Below are 16,792 nucleotides of genomic sequence, written 5' to 3'. Positions count from 1 at the left end.
TTGAACTTTTTTGCTATTTTTATATAGGGACATAAAACTAAAATTGAGGGGCCACAAGTTTCAACTCAATGGGCAGTGGTGGATAAAGTACCCAATTGTTTTACTCACCTGCAGCCGAGGTGAGTAAAACATTTAAACGTGTTAACCCTCGCAAGGCTGCAGGCCCAGACGGTATCCCCAGCCGCGCCCTCAGAGCATGCGCAGACCAGCTGGCCGGTGTGTTTACGGACATATTCAATCAATCCCTATACCAGTCTGCTGTTCCCACATGCTTCAAGAGGGCCACCATTGTTCCTGTTCCCAAGAAAGCTAAGGTAACTGAGCTAAACGACTACCGCCCCGTAGCACTCACTTCCGTCATCATGAAGTGCTTTGAGAGACTAGTCAAGGACCATATCACCTCCACCCTACCTGACACCCTAGACCCACTCCAATTTGCTTACCGCCCAAATAGGTCCACAGATGATGCAATCTCAACCACACTGCACACTGCCCTAACCCATCTGGACAAGAGGAATACCTATGTGAGAATGCTGTTCATCGACTACAGCTCGGCATTCAACACCATAGTACCCTCCAAGCTCGTCATCAAGCTCGAGACCCTGGGTCTCGACCCCGCCCTGTGCAACTGGGTACTGGACTTCCTGATGGGCCGCCCCCAGGTGGTGAGGGTAGGCAACAACATCTCCACCCCGCTGATCCTCAACACTGGGGCCCCACAAGGGTGCGTTCTGAGCCCTCTCCTGTACTCCCTGTTCACCCACGACTGCGTGGCCACGCACGCCTCCAACTCAATCATCAAGTTTGCGGACGACACAACAGTGGTAAGCTTGATTACCAACAGCGACGAGACGGCCTACAGGGAGGAGGTGAGGGCCCTCGGAGTGTGGTGTCAGGAAAATAACCTCACACTCAACGTCAACAAAACTAAGGAGATGATTGTGGACTTCAGGAAACAGCAGAGGGAACACCCCCCTATCCACATCGATGGAACAGTAGTGGAGAGGGTAGTAAGTTTTAAGTTCCTCGGCATACACATCACAGACAAACTGAATTGGTCCACTCACACAGACAGCATCGTGAAGAAGGCGCAGCAGCGCCTCTTCAACCTCAGGAGGCTGAAGAAATTTGGCTTGTCACCAAAAGCACTCACAAACTTCTACAGATGCACAATCGAGAGCATCCTGGCGGGCTGTATCACCGCCTGGTACGGCAACTGCTCCGCCCACAACCGTAAGGCTCTCCAGAGGGTAGTGAGGTCTGCACAACGCATCACCGGGGGCAAACTACCTGCCCTCCAGGACACCTACACCACCCGATGTTACAGGAAGGCCATAAAGATCATCAAGGACAACAACCACCCGAGCCACTGCCTGTTCACCCCGCTATCATCCAGAAGGCAAGGTCAGTACAGGTGCATCAAAGCTGGGACCGAGAGACTGATAAACCGCTTCTATCTCAAGGCCATCAGACTGTTAAACAGCCACCACTAACATTGAGTGGCTGCTGCCAACACACTGACACTGACTCAACTCCAGCCACTTTAATAATGGGAATTGATGGGAAATGATGTAAAATATATCACTAGCCACTTTAAACAATGCTACCTAATATAATGTTTACATACCCTACATTATTCATCTCATATGCATACGTATATACTGTACTCTATATCATCTACTGCATCCTTATGTAATACATGTATCACTAGCCACTTTAACTATGCCACTTTGTTTACATACTCATCTCATATGTATATACTGTACTCGATACCATCTACTGTATCTTGCCTATGCTGCTCTGTACCATCACTCATTCATATATCTTTATGTACATATTCTTTATCCCCTTACACTGTGTATAAGACAATAGTTTTGGAATTGTTAGTTAGATTACTTGTTGGTTATTACTGCATTGTCGGAACTAGAAGCACAAGCATTTCGCTACACTCGCATTAACATCTGCTAACCATGTGTATGTGACAAATACATTTGATTTGATTTGATACTTGGTGACTTTTTAAAAGTAAAGATACCTTAATAGAAAATTACTCAAGTAAAAGTGAAAACCACCCAGTAAAATATGACTTGAATAAAAGTCTAAAAGTATTTGGTTTGAAATATACTTAAGTATCAAAAGTAACTGTAATTGCTAAAATATACTGAAGTATCAAAATAATTTCAAATTCCTTATATTATGCAAGCCAGACAGATAGCCAGGGGCAATCTCCAACAGTCTGAAATAATTTACAAATTAACATTTGTGTTTCGTGGGTCTGCCAGATCAGAAGCAGTAGGGATGACCAGGGATGTTCCCTTGATAATTGTGTGAATTTGACAATTTTCCTGTCCTGTTATGCATTCAAAATGTCACAAGTACGTTTGGGTGTCAGGGAAAATGTATTGAGTAAAAAGTACAATATTTTCTTTGCGAATGTAGTAAAGTAAAAGTAAAAGTTGTCAGAAATATGAATGGTAAAGTACAGATACCCCATGAAACAACTTAAGTAGTACTTTCAAGTATTTTTACTTAGGTACGTTACACCACTGGTTAGGGGTTAATGACAGGAAGTATCCTGTCGACATGGAACTCTCCAAGGTTCTGAAACCCAGTGACGGGCCCTTTGTTGACTTCACACACATACAGTAGTGGCCAAAAGTTTTGAGAATGACACAAATATAAATTTTCACAAAGTCTGCTGCTTCAGTGTCTTTAGATATTTTTGTCAGATGTTACTATGGAATACTGAAGTATAATTGCAAGCATTTCATACATGTCAAAGGCTTTTATTGGTGCTCCATCAATGTCTGGAAAAAGCATTGTTCGTCACCAAACTGTTCCTGGATGGTTGGGAGAAGTTACTCTCGGAGGATGTGTTGGTGCCATTCTTAATTCATGGCTGTGTTCTTAGACAAAATTGTGAGTGAGCCCAGTCCCTTGGCTGAGAAGCAACCCCACACATGAATGGTCTCAGGATGCTTTACGGTTGGCATGACACAGGACTGATGCTAGCGCTCACCTTGTCTTCTCCAGACAAGCTTTTTCCCGGATGCCCCAAACAATGGGAAAGGGGATTCATCAGAGAAAATGACTTTACCCCAGTCCTCAGCAGTCCAATCCCTGTACCTTTTGCAGAATATCAGTCTGTTCCTGATGTTTTTCCTGGAGAGACGTGGCTTCTTTGCTGCCCTTCTTGACACCAGGCCATCCTCCAAAAGTCTTTGCCTCACTGTGCATGCAGATGCACTCACACCTGCCTGCTGCCATTCCTGAGCAAGCTCTGTACTGGTGGTGCCCCAATCCCACAGCTGAATCAACTTTAGGAGATGGTCCTGGCGCTTGCTGGACTTTCTTGGGTGCCCTGAAGCCTTCTTCACAACAATTGAACCGCTCCCCTTGACGTTCTTGATGATCCGATAAATGGTTGATTTAGGTGCAATCTTACTGGCAGCAATATCCTTGCCTGTGAAGCCATTTTTGTACAAAGCAATGATGACGGCACGCGTTTCCTTGCAGGTAACCATGATTGACAGATGACGAACAATGATTCCATGCACCAACCTCCTTTTGAAGCTTCCAGTCTGTTATTCGAACTCATTCAGCATGACAGTGATCTCCAGCCTTGTCCTCGTCAACACTCACACCTGTGTTAACGAGAGAATCACTGACATGATGTCAGCTGTTCCTTTTGTGGCAGGGCTGAAATGCAGTCAGTTAATTTGCATGGCAAAGAGGGACTTTGTGTAATTCTCAAAACTTTTGGCCACGACTGTACATCTGTACACTACAGCCCACTAAACAGGCATCATTGGAACCTACCTATTCACTGATGGTGTCAGTATCTCCTGTATCCATGGCTATAAATCCCCATTAATTGATTTTGCTGTCTTAAGCACAGAGAAAGCTGCCATGCTATTGGTTAAGCACAGGGATATATACCAGGATAATGATGCAGAGCAGGATACAAGAGTGAATAACTCAATCGTACTCCCGAGCCTGATCATGAGTCACCTGAATGGCTTATTGCAACAGGCTTGCTGGATCCCTGTGGACTCTCACACATCCTATCATCACATTCGCTTGCAGGGATCTAGAGAATAATATAGTCTTATATTCTCATGAATCATATTGCCCTTGTATACAGAGATGGACCCCAAGCGGAAATCACACTGTGTGCGTGTGCGTGTGCGCGTGCGCGTGCGTGTGTGTGTGAGAGAGAGAGAAAGAGAGAAAGAGAGAGAATGAGAAGAATAGAGTGTCTGTGTTTGTATGTATTTGTAAATTCCAAATGCATGTGTGTGTGCTGTGTCTCTCCCTGTTTCCCGGTGGAAATCAGTGCATGTTGCAGGGGGATGAAGAGAAGGAGGGATGAAGGCAGGGAAGAATAAGGTAGAATGAGTGTTCTGCTCTACAGATCTAGACCAGTGCCAGGCCTGGCTCCAGACTATGATTGACACTTTAAGTGTATTCGTTCGCCAGTCGGCTGTTTGCTCTTGTGCACTGGGACCCGTGTGAGCGGCCAGCCATCTGTGCAACTTTCCGTTCTCTGTCGTCGCCTGTCGTCATGGCGATGTGCCCCCTTCTTCTAATGCATCCCATCAGCCTGGTGTACACATGGAACTGCCCCCCATAATACCAAGTCCTCCTCACCCCCTGTGTGTGTACCCCTCCAGCGATCCCTCTCTTAGGGCTGAGCTGAAATCCAATGAGATCCTTAATTTATATGGGTCCCCACCAGCTGGCTTCACTCGTCTGGTCTTGATTAAAGGGGTTTAGAAATTTGCCATTTGGCTGTTGATTTTGACCCACATTTAAAAGGTCTCCTGGTAGTCTGTCTCTCTGTCCGTCTGTCTGTCTGTCTGTCCGTTTGTTTGTCTGAGCCAGGGCTGGAGTTACTTTGTTGCAGGTGGTGTTCTGTACTATGTTGTGAATACATCATCTCTACTGATTGCATACATTGTTTTACTTTTGGACAGATATCTTACTGGTATCCCACCTAGCACCTTATCATGCAAATATTACTACATGATTAACTTTCCTGCACTCTCGTAACCTCAGACAACACTTAAATTGTACTTACTGTATCTAATCAAAGAAAACGTTACTACATGGTCAAAACTTGACAGCATAAGATGGACACAAAATACACTTGACTTTGTTGCCTCTTGTTCCTGCACGACACTCAATAGGATGGAGTGGCAGCACCCTCTAGTGGCTTGTTTTTGAACATTACCATGCTTCATAAAATCTTTCCTCTTCTATCAATCTCCATGTTATGAACTGAACCTTGAGTGTAATACTCAACATTGGAGTATAACACATTGAATGGTAGCTGACATGTGCAAGGTAAAAACAGTAATGTGGTTCTCTCTAGCAGTGGTGGGAAAAATACCCAATGATCATATTTGAGTAAAAGAGGAAGGACTCTGAAAAGTGAAAAGCACCCAGAAAAATACCACTGGAGTAAAAATCTAAAAGTATTTGGTTTTAAATATACTCAAGTATCATAAGTCAATGTAATTGCTAAAATATACTTAAGTATCAAAAGTAAAAGTAAATGCTATAAACCAATTAAAAGTCTTTATTTTAAGCAAACCAGAAAGCACCATTTTATTTTTGGTATTTTATTTACGGAGAGCCAGGGGCACGCTCCAACACTCAGACATCATTTACAAACAAAACATTTGTGTTTAGTTAGTCCTCCAGATCAGAGGCAGTAGGGATGACCAGGGATGTTCTCTTGATAAGTGAATTGGAACATTTTCCTGAATTCTAAATGTAATGAGTACTTTTGGGTGTCAGTGAAAAGTATGGGAGTGAAAAGTTGATATTTTCTTTAGGAATGTTGTGGGAGTAAAAGTAAAAGTTGAAAAAACATAAAGAGTGAAGTACAGATACACAAAAAGTAGTACTTCAAAGTGTTTTTACTTAGTTGCTTTACACTACTGCTGCAGAGGTACTCGGTCTTTTCCAGTAAGTTATAATTGATGTAGTTCTTGATGTCAGACTGTAGGGGCAGCAAAGGTTTAATCTTCAGTTTTAACATAATTAATTAGTATGATTTTGGCCTGTGAGTGAGTAGCCTACAGATACAGTTGTGTATGTATGCACTGTGCGGTAGGCCTATAGAAGGTATGTATGTTCATGTTTGACTGTGTAAGCATTTCTGTAACTGAAATGTGTGTGTCTGAACCTGGGGAATGGGTATGGCTGTGGATGAACCAATATGTTCATGGGAATCATGCTGGATCTACTGTACTGAGGGCTAATAAAGCCTTTGCCGTAGTATTCTCAGAAGTAAGGAGAGTTAGTTGAGTGGTTTCCAACCAAAACTGTATGGTCGATGGTCAACATCGAACATCCTTACATCAGAGCCCCTTTCCATGCAAACAATTATCAAATGACAGGGGATTTAAGGTGAATTATGTGGTGCAACTAAGATGTCTTCATCATTGTCATGCACCTTATAATGATCATTTTCTTAGTGTGGAGAGAGACGAGTGAAGTCATGTTGTGCTCTCGTGGAGATAGGAGAGCTTGCAAAACAGAGGGCAATAAGGTGAGCAAGGTTTAGGATTGGGTTTAGGATTTGGCTTAGGTTTAGGATTAGGTTTAGTTTTAGGATTAGGTTTAGGATTTGGCTTAGGTTTAGGATTAGGTTTAGGTTTAGGATTAGGTTTAGGATTTGGCTTAGGTTTAGGATTAGGTTTAGTTTTAGGATTAGGTTTAGGATTTGGCTTAGGTTTAGGATTAGGTTTAGTTTTAGGATTAGGTTTAGGATTTGGCTTAGGTTTAGGATTAGGTTTAGGTTTAGGATTAGGTGTAGGTTTAGGGTTAAAGGAAAACAGGGATGCAGTTCTAACCTTGTTATTGTGTAAACCCGTGTGTCTGCTTTAAGATAATCTCTCTTTAACAGTAGTGTGGAAGAATGGATAGAATATGTTCAAAATAATCACTTTTCTTCACCTTACTGCTGATCTAATTGATATTGGCAATTTCCTTCCCCTCTTTCCTCTCCATTTTTTTGCATTCCTTTTGTTATGGCTTTTCTAGTGTTGATGGGGAGGTTAGTATGAGAAACTGGACCTGACAGAGATCATATCCTGCACTGCTGGGACATAGGCTTAGCTTGGAATGAACAGATATAGTCACACCTTGGCTTTCAGGGCTGATAAAGTTAGATGGTGGCAATTACTTCAATTATTCAGTTACAGTATATTTGCAAAACTAGGCACACACTTCTGCTGGAAAAACCTCAGCCCATGTCATCCCTTTAAGTATTGGGCTTGAGATCTGGGCAGAGTCGAGGATAACACTACTGTAAGAACTCAGATAAGCAATAGATGGATATAAGAGGAAACTCTCAGTCGTGAGGTGAAAAGGATTAGTGTTGTGATTGGATTCCCTCATGTCTTGTCCCCTGATTGGACTTCGAGGTGGTGTGTAATTCTGAGAAATACTGACCTGACTCTGTGGCTGACCTAGAGGGTACTGAAGGAATATGTTGGCCCATGATTTCCTAGAACAGTATCCAAGTTCCTCTATTTCCCCTTGCTGTTTATATTGGGTCTTTTACGTCTATCTTCACCATATAACAGAAACCTCTCCCATTGTCTTCTATCCGAGGAGTAATGTTTGGTGCTGATTACTGTCTTGGTGCTGGTCTAGGGGAAGGTAAGGTGCCAACTACATTCACAGCCAGATGTGATCAGTCATCCTTTAAAAACAACTCGATCTAATACAAATGTGTCCTCAATCCTCTTATCTGGAAAAATAATGTTAGAATTAAAGTATTGAAGGGTAACTCTTGTCCATATGGATGGCTCACCATTTCCTTGAGCTAAATCAAGACAAGACCGCGGTACTTATTGTTGGAGTCACAGCACAGAGGGAGAATCTGGCCGCACATTTGAATTCACGGGCAATAAAGATAAAACACCAGGTAAAAAACCTAGGTGTTATTTTAGATTCTGAACTAGATTTCGAATCACACATTAGGAATGTGACCAAAATAGCTTTTTACCACCTTGGAACATTGCCAAGTTGTAGCCATTTCTCTCTCAGGCTGATACAGAGAGACTCATCCATGCTTTTATTGCAAGTAGGCTTTACTGCTGTAAAGCTCTCCTGTCTGGTCTACCCAAGAAAGCCATTGGTCAACTGCAAAACATACAGAATGCTGCAGCACGGGTACTGACCAAGACCAGAGAGAAGACGGAGAGAACACATTACACCGGTTTTAAGGTCTCTGCACTGGCTGCCTGTGCGTGTTAGAATATTTGTTTATTATTCTTCTATTGGCTTTTAAACCACAATTATTCACCTCAATACATGTCTGACATGCTTTTAAGATATGTACCCTGTAGGTCCCTCAGGTCTTCTGGCACTGGCAAGGACGAAGACCTCAATGAAATAACTATCCCAAAGCCTTGGACCAAGAGGCATAGAGAGGCAGCCTTTAGATATTATGCCCCCAGCCTCTGGAATAGCCTGTCAGAGAACCTGAGGGGGGCCGAAACTGTGGACATATTTAAAATAAGTTGCTTTTTAGATGTTCAGTTTGTGTCCTTGTTTTTTAAAAATCTTATGTTGTGTAGTAAATATAGAGATGTTTATTTTCATTGTTTGAATTCTTTTTTCATGTGAAGCACATTGCATTGCATTCCATGTCGGAAATGTACTCTATAAATGAAGCCTTGATTTGATAAAGACTAATGGTACCTTGTGGAAGACTGACTTTCATTGAGGTCTTCATCCTTGTCAGCTATTAGTGCTCTCAGACATTTATATGTCATGGATTTGCTGCCAACCTTCAGAGGATCTTGCCCAATAAAAACAGCTAATTGAATGTTGTGGAGGATATTGTCCACACTATGAGAGGTTGTGTTGGGCTAGCCATACCTCATGCACTCAATCTTCACCGGTTTGCTCAGTTTGGTCAGATCTATTCCATGCCACTCACTGGATGCATTGCCGAGAGATCCGTCAATTTCTCCTTTGTGACAGTATGACGTAAAAGACCCAATATAAACAGCAAGGGGAAATAGAGGAACTTGGATACTGTTCTAGGAAATCATGGGCCAACATATTCCTTCAGTACCCTCTAGGTCAGCCACAGAGTCAGGTCAGTATTTCTCAGAATTACACACCACCTCGAAGTCCAATCAGGGGACAAGACATGAGGGAATCCAATCACAACACGTTACAATACTACAGCATCATAACCCCTACTGTTAGTTCTACCCCAACTACTAAGAAATAATAAAGTGAAAATAATCACACTTTCCTAAGCCACGGACTGTTCACTCTGTTACCATCTGGCAAGCGGTGTCGGCGCATCAGGTTTGAGACAGCTTCTGCAACCAGGCCATCAGTCTGCTGAGGAGCTAACCGTAGCTGTCTCCCTGAGCAGACCTGCACCTTGGAGACTATTTGCAACCTAGAGACTAGCTGCACCTGTAGACTTTTTGAACTGACTCTGCATCCAGCCGGTACACACAAGCACACACACACAACCACCCATAAACACGCACACCACACAAGAACATACCCACAGACTCACACTCTCTCTCTCACACACAAACACACACACACACACACACACACACACAAAAATCAGGGAGGTTTTCCAATGCCTCGCAAAGAAGGTAACCTATTGCTAGATGGGTAAAAGAAATTGGATATTGAATATCTCTTTGAGCATGGTGAAGTCATTATTTACACTTTGGATGGTGTATCAATACACCCAATCACTACAAAGATACAGGCGTTCTTCCTAACTCAGTTGCCGGAGAGGAAGGAAACCGCTCAAGGATTTCACCATGAGGCCAGTTGTGACTTTAAAACAGGTACAGAGTTTAATGGCTGTGATAGAAAACTGAGGATGGATTCTCAACATTGTAGTTACGCCACAATACGAACTTACATGACAGAGTGAATAGAAGGAAGCCTGTAGTGAATAAAAAATATTCCAAAACATGCATCATGTTAGCAATAAGGCACTAAAGTATAGCTGCACTAAATATGGCAAAGAAATTAGCTTTATGTCCTGAATACTAAGCTTTGTAGAGTACCACTCTTCATATTTTCAAGCATGGTGGTGGCTGCATCATGTTATGGGTATGCTTGTCATCGGCAAGGGATGTTTTTTTTTGTATATAAAAAGAAACAGAATAGAGCTAAGCACAGGCAAAATCCTAGAGGAAGACCTGGTTCAGTGTGCTTTCCAACAGACACTGGGAGACAAATTCACCTTTCAGCAGGACAAATAACCTAAAACATAAGGCCAAATATACACTAGTTGCTTACCAAGATGACATTGTATTCGGTGCATGTGACAAATACAATTTGATGTGATTGTAATATATATTGACACTAACACTTTATATTTGTAAATACAATCATACTTGACAGAGAACATGCATACTCTATACTGTATATCCTATTGTGTACATATCAGGCTATTAGTAGTCCCTTTTCTATTACTGCTGCTTTTTTAAATACATTTTCTATTTGACTTCTTACAGTTTTTTAACAATCACTTTGGCACTAATTTCAGAACCTTGTGGTCCTTTTTCAAAACTCTAGACACAAAACTCAAAACGGTCATCACTTGTAACACACGCTGTCCAATGTTCAATACATTGCATTGTGCATTCATATCGTTAAAGAAACCTTGCACTTTGCAGAATCATTGGTTCAAATAACTCATTTATCATGAAATACCACAGGAACATTAATTTAGATCACCCACACGCGAGATACCGATAGTTTCACTGTGTACTTGTTCGTACAATCATTAAATATTGTAGTACAAAATATGTGATACATGTTTCATTATGCTACTACACGTAAATACATCACTGTAAAAGGACTAGTAGAGAGAATACTACAGACACAGTGGAATCATTGAACAAAATATGAAACATTGATTACTGTACTTCTATATTTCCATCAACCCTGTCTTGTGGATTTGGCCACAGGTTCTCATCCACATCACAATGGATGTTTTCATTAGCCAAACAACTCGAGAAGAATCTTCGGGCATGGCGAATCCAGGCCTGACACTGGTCTGCCGTGATGTCATTGCATGCGTCATCCATGGCCTGGAGAAGGGCGGCTTGTTCGTGAGGGCGCCTATCATATGCCTTCCACCTCCATGTGGAGAAAAATTCCTCAATCGGGTTAAGGAAAGGAGAGTATGGGGTAAGCACAGGCACCATTTGAGCATGGTGGAACCTGACAGTATCCCACACAATGACATAGGTCATACCATCAGCTCTACAGACCTGACTTAGCTCATCAAGGACAGTTCGAACAGCAAATCATGTGGCTGCCTGCAACTCAATATATAGAGTATATAGAGTAGAGAGCTTATGATGTTGTTAGACCAAATATTAGAACGGGCAAGATGCGTAATCTAAGCAACTTTGACCGTGGTATGATTGTTGATGCCACACATGGTGATTCCAGCATCTCAGAAACAGCTGCCCTCCTGGGATTTTTAATGGTGCGATAAACAAAACACATTCAGTGAGCTGCAGCTCTGTGGGCAAAACCACCTTGTTAATGAGAGAGGTCAGAGGAGAATGTCCAGACTCATTCAAGCGAACAGAAAGGCCACAGACGCTCAAATAACAGCTGTTTAAAACAGTGGTGTGCAGAAGGGCATCTCTTAACGTACAACACCGTGAATAATTCAGGCTGTTGTGGAGGCAAAAGAGGGTCCTACCCAGTACTAGATAGGTGCACCTAATAAAGTGTAGTGAGTGTACAGTAATGTGAGTGTACAGTAATGTGAAATCTGAAAACATGGTCTGGAAAATTGATACACGGGACCATAGAAACAGTGTCTGATAAGGAATGATGATGAAATATTACACCCATAGATAATGTAGTCCAATTGGTTCATGTTCCACGGTAATTGGATCTCGTCATCCTGAAACTTTCATGACCTAAACATGGAATATTGTTAGTCAGTTTCCATAAAACTATGCATTAAGAGTAACGCAACAGGTACTTATCATTTTGAGCAGTTGTATCAATTGATAGTTAGATCATTGTAATGAAATGAATAGACAGTCAACTCAGATGTAATGTGTGAATTGCATTTTGAAATGGTAATACTTTGATGTTACGTTGTGTCATTTTGAACAGGTGATTTTAGTTCAATGAACAAATGATCTTAGCTTTATGTGTATTGTATCCAAGCAATTGGAAAAAGTGTTAGAATTTTGCAAAATTTGCATTTTGATCACTGGTTGTGAGTTTTGTGTCTAGAGTTTTTGAAAAATGACATCAAAGTTCCGAAATTAGTGCCAAAGTGATTGTAGAAAACTGTATTATTGATTATTGTACTTTAACGTTGAGGGAGCTATCACACAAGCATTTCGCTGCACCTTTTATACCTGCTGTAAACTGTGTACGTGACGAATACAATTTGCTTGATTTGAATGAAAGTAGAGTTTTGAGGATTGGATTGAACTGGATGCTGTCAGGTACGGCTGTTCTGTTGAAACCCCATTATGATGACATTACTGCTGTATACACTCACCAGTTTATTATGTATCGTTCAAGAAAATGGATCACTCCTGCAGACAGTGAGTCACATGGCAGTGGCTTGCTATATAAAGCAGGCAGAGAGGCATTGAGGCATTCAGTTACTGTTCGATTGAACGTTAGAATGGGCAAACGAGTGACCTAAGCGACTTTGAGCGTGGTATGATCGTCGGTGCCAGGTGTGCCGGGCTTTTCACGCGCAACAGTAAAAACATCCAGTCAGTGGCAGTCTTTTGGGCGAAAACAGCACGTTGATGAGAGAGATTGAAGGAGAATGGCAAGAATGGTGCAAGCTAACAGGCGGGCCACAAACAGACAAATAACGGTGCAGTACAACAGTGGTGTGCAGAACGGCATCTTGGAATGCACAACTTGTCGGTCCTTGTCATGGAAGGGCTATTGCAGCAGGAGACCACACCGGGTTCCACTCCTATCAGCTAAAAACAAGAAGCCTGTGGGCATGTGATCAGCAACACGGGACAATTAAGGATTGGAAAAACATTGCTTGGAGTGAATTCACTTTACTTGAGTGGCCTGCACAGTCCCCAGACCTCAACCCAATAGAGCGTCTTTGGGATGAGATGGAACAGGCTGTTCGCAGTATGAATGTACCGCCGTCTAATCTGCAGCAACTGCGTGATGCCATTGCGTCAGCATGGACCAACATCCCTGCGGAACTTTTCTGACATCTTGTAGAATGCCCTGAAGAATTCCGGCTGTTCTGGAGGCAAAGGTGGGTCCGACCCGTTACTTGATGGGTGTACCTAATAGACAGGCTATCAAGTTGCAGGTGATGATATCTTTCTCACAGCAAGATGTCCTCAAACGTTGTGACATTATGGAAGGTCAACAGCTGTGTGTTTGCCACGTGATGGGAGATTGGACTGAGATGTCTGATGGAAAGGCTTATGTTTTACACACTCTGTTTTCACTTCTCTTTCTCTTTCCTTCTGTCTATCTCCGTTTTCTATTTTTCTAATGGTTTTCGGACTCAGTCACTGACCCTGCTAGTCTTTTTCGGGTTTATTTTCTTCCTCAGTTTTAAGCGAACGACGGAGGGCAGCATGGGCACAATCTGAGGAACGATCTCTGCTGTGTCAATAAGGGAATGGGGGATACCTAGTCAGTTGTACAACTGAATGCCTTCAACTGAAATGTGTCTTCCGGCATTCTCTCTGAATCAGAGAGGTGCGGGGAGGGGGAGGGCTGCCTTAATCGACATCCACGTCTCGGCGCCCAGGGAATAGTGTGTTAACTGCCTAACTCAGGGGCAGACCGACAGATTGTTTTTACCTAATAGTAAGAGGTCAAAGTGTTAGACTGAGAGAGGGAGGCAGTTTCTTATGGTCTAATCAATTCTTTGTGTTTTTCTCTGCAGATACAGACACACGGGATAGGGCCAATGAAGATTCCACCCCCACCCCCTCGTCTGAACATGAAGATGACAACTCTCTAGGCTATACAGGTACTGCAAGGATCTCTCTCTCTCTCTCTGTATCTCTCTTTCTATACGAATTCCATTTCAGCCTTGAATGTTATTGTTTACTCTTAAAAATGGCAATATATGGGTTATGTAGCCAAATTTGCAATATTTGAAAGCACATACTTTACATTCAGGTCAGGAATGTAATGTAGATCAACAGAGTCAATATATTATTTTAGCAACTCTAGTCTGGATAAATAGACTATATAAACTCAGAAAAAAAAGATACGTCCCTTTTTCAAGACCCTTTCTTTCAAAGATAATTCATGAAATATCCTAATAACTTCACAGATCTTCATTGTAAAGGGTTTAAACACTGTTTCCCATGCTTGTTCAATGAACCACAAACAATTAATGAACATGCAATGGTGGAAAGGTCGTTAAGACACTAACAGCTTCCAGACGGTAGACAATTAAGGTCACAGTTATGAAAAGTTAGGACACTAAAGAGGCCTTTCTACTGACTCTGAAAAACACCAAAAGGAAGATACCCAGGGTCCCTGCTCATCTGTGTGAATGTGCCTTAGGCATGCTGCAAGGAGGCATGAGGACTGCAGATGTGGCCAGGGCAATATATTTCAATGTCCGTACTGTGAGACGCCTAAGACAGCGCTACAGGGAGACAGGACGGACAGCTGATCGTCCTCGCAGTGGCAGACCACGTGTAACAACACCTGCACAGGATCGGTACATCTGAACATCATACCTGCGGGACAGGTACAGGATGGCAACAACAACTGCACGAGTTGCACCAGGAACTCACAAACCCTCCATCAGTGCTCAGACTGTCCGCAATAGGCTGGGAGAGGCTGGACTGAGGGCTTGTAGGCCAGTTGCAAGGCAGGTCCTCACCGGCAACAATGTTGCCTATGGGCACAACCCACCATCGCTGGACCAGACAGGACTGGCAAAAGAGTGCTCTTCACTGACGAGTAGCGGTATTGTCTCACAAGGGGTGATGGTCGGATTCGCATTTATCGTTGAAGGAATAAGCGTTACACCAAGGCCTGTACCATGGCCAGCGAAGAGCCCGGAACTCAATCCCATTGAGCACGTCTGGGACCTGTTGGATCAGATGGTGAGGGCTAGGGCCATTCCCCCCAGAAATGTCTGGGAACTTGCAGGTGCCCTGGTGGAAGAGTGGGGTAACATCTCACAGCAAGAACTGGCAAATCTGGTGCAGTCCATGAGGAGGAGATGCACTGCAGTACTTAATGCAGCTGGTGGCCACACCAGATACTGACTGTTACTTTTGATTTTGACCCCCCTCTGTGGAACTTGTTCAGTATATGTCTCAGTTGTTGAATCTTGTTATGTTCATTCAAATATTTACACATGTTAAGTTTGCTGAAAATAAACACATTTGACAGTGAGATAATGTTTCTTTTTTTGAGTTTATACATGCAGTGCTGTGAAAAAGTGTTTGCCCCATTTTTAATTTTCTCAATCTTTTGCATATTTTTTATACTGATTTTTATCAGATCTTCAACCAAAACGTAATATTAGATAAATGGAACCTGAGTGAACAAATAACACAACAATTACATACGTATTTAAATTATTTCATAAACAACGTTATTCAACATCCAATGCCCCTGTGTAAAGAAGTAATTGCCCTCTCAATTACTGGTTGTGCCACCTTGAGCTGCAATGACTGCAACCAAACGGTTCCTGTAGTTGTTGATCAGTCTCTCACTTCGCTGTGGAGGAAATTTGGCCCACTCTTCCATGCAGAACTGCTTTAACTCAACCACATTTGTTTCCAGTTCAGCACCTTACAGAAAGAAAATTAGTAGGTGAAATCAACAGGGGGTTTCATGCCACCCAATGCTGAGACACCATTATTATCATAGAACTGGATGGTAAACCATGACCCAAATCATGATGGAGCATGTTAAAAATGCTTGTTCATGGCCCAAATTTTCTAAATTGTCAAGAGTCAGCACATACCAAACTCCTGTGCAACTAGGATTTTGATTATTACAGGCCACTGTCTTTTCCGTAAATCTGTGGAAACTAGGCGAAAGGAGCCACTGGCCATTAGGAAATGAAACTAATGTGTTCTAATATTTAACTCCAAGAATGATGGAAATTCAGCGTCATGACTGGGACCAAACAGTCCCAGGCAGCAGATTGTGTTCCCTTCAGCTGGTCGGGACTATAAATTCACTGGATGCCAGTTCAGCAGCAGCCACGGGACCTCGAGTGTTCCTTCCAAAGGCAACATAATTCAATCTCTTCTCCGTTTCCCTTGGTATATTATTGTAAAGGTTCACTGTCAAGGGAGGTACCGTCATAGAGCAAATAAGCAAATTGATTGAGTTTCTCTCCATTCCATTCCCAGAGCCTTCTCTCCCGTGGCCTAGGAGAGTGACAAACTGCACTTTCAGGCTGCACAGAACAGATTGGAATTTGCTAAAGATCACAGCTTGAATGTAAGGGTCATGTCCATATTTTACTCCCTTGTTCACCATTTTAACACAACTATCCAGTGAAAGGAATTCAGATGTGATCAGGCACAGCCAGGAAGCTATCTTGACAACACAGTATTATCTGAAAACACATCATTCAGATCTGTTATTGACTATATTATACATATTCGAAGGGCTACATTGAACAAACAAAATGTCAAAATATGGCACCCCTCTGTCAAGGCTGGTAGGTGTTACATGGAGGATCATGGAAGAAAGAGGAACCCAACAACACCCTATACATTTGTGCCTCCTTGCCTACCATGTCGACAGTGTTGTA

Source organism: Oncorhynchus nerka, linkage group LG10 (assembly GCF_034236695.1).
Source record: "Oncorhynchus nerka isolate Pitt River linkage group LG10, Oner_Uvic_2.0, whole genome shotgun sequence".
NCBI lineage: Eukaryota > Metazoa > Chordata > Actinopteri > Salmoniformes > Salmonidae > Oncorhynchus > Oncorhynchus nerka.
Note: the sequence above shows the minus strand (reverse complement) of the source record.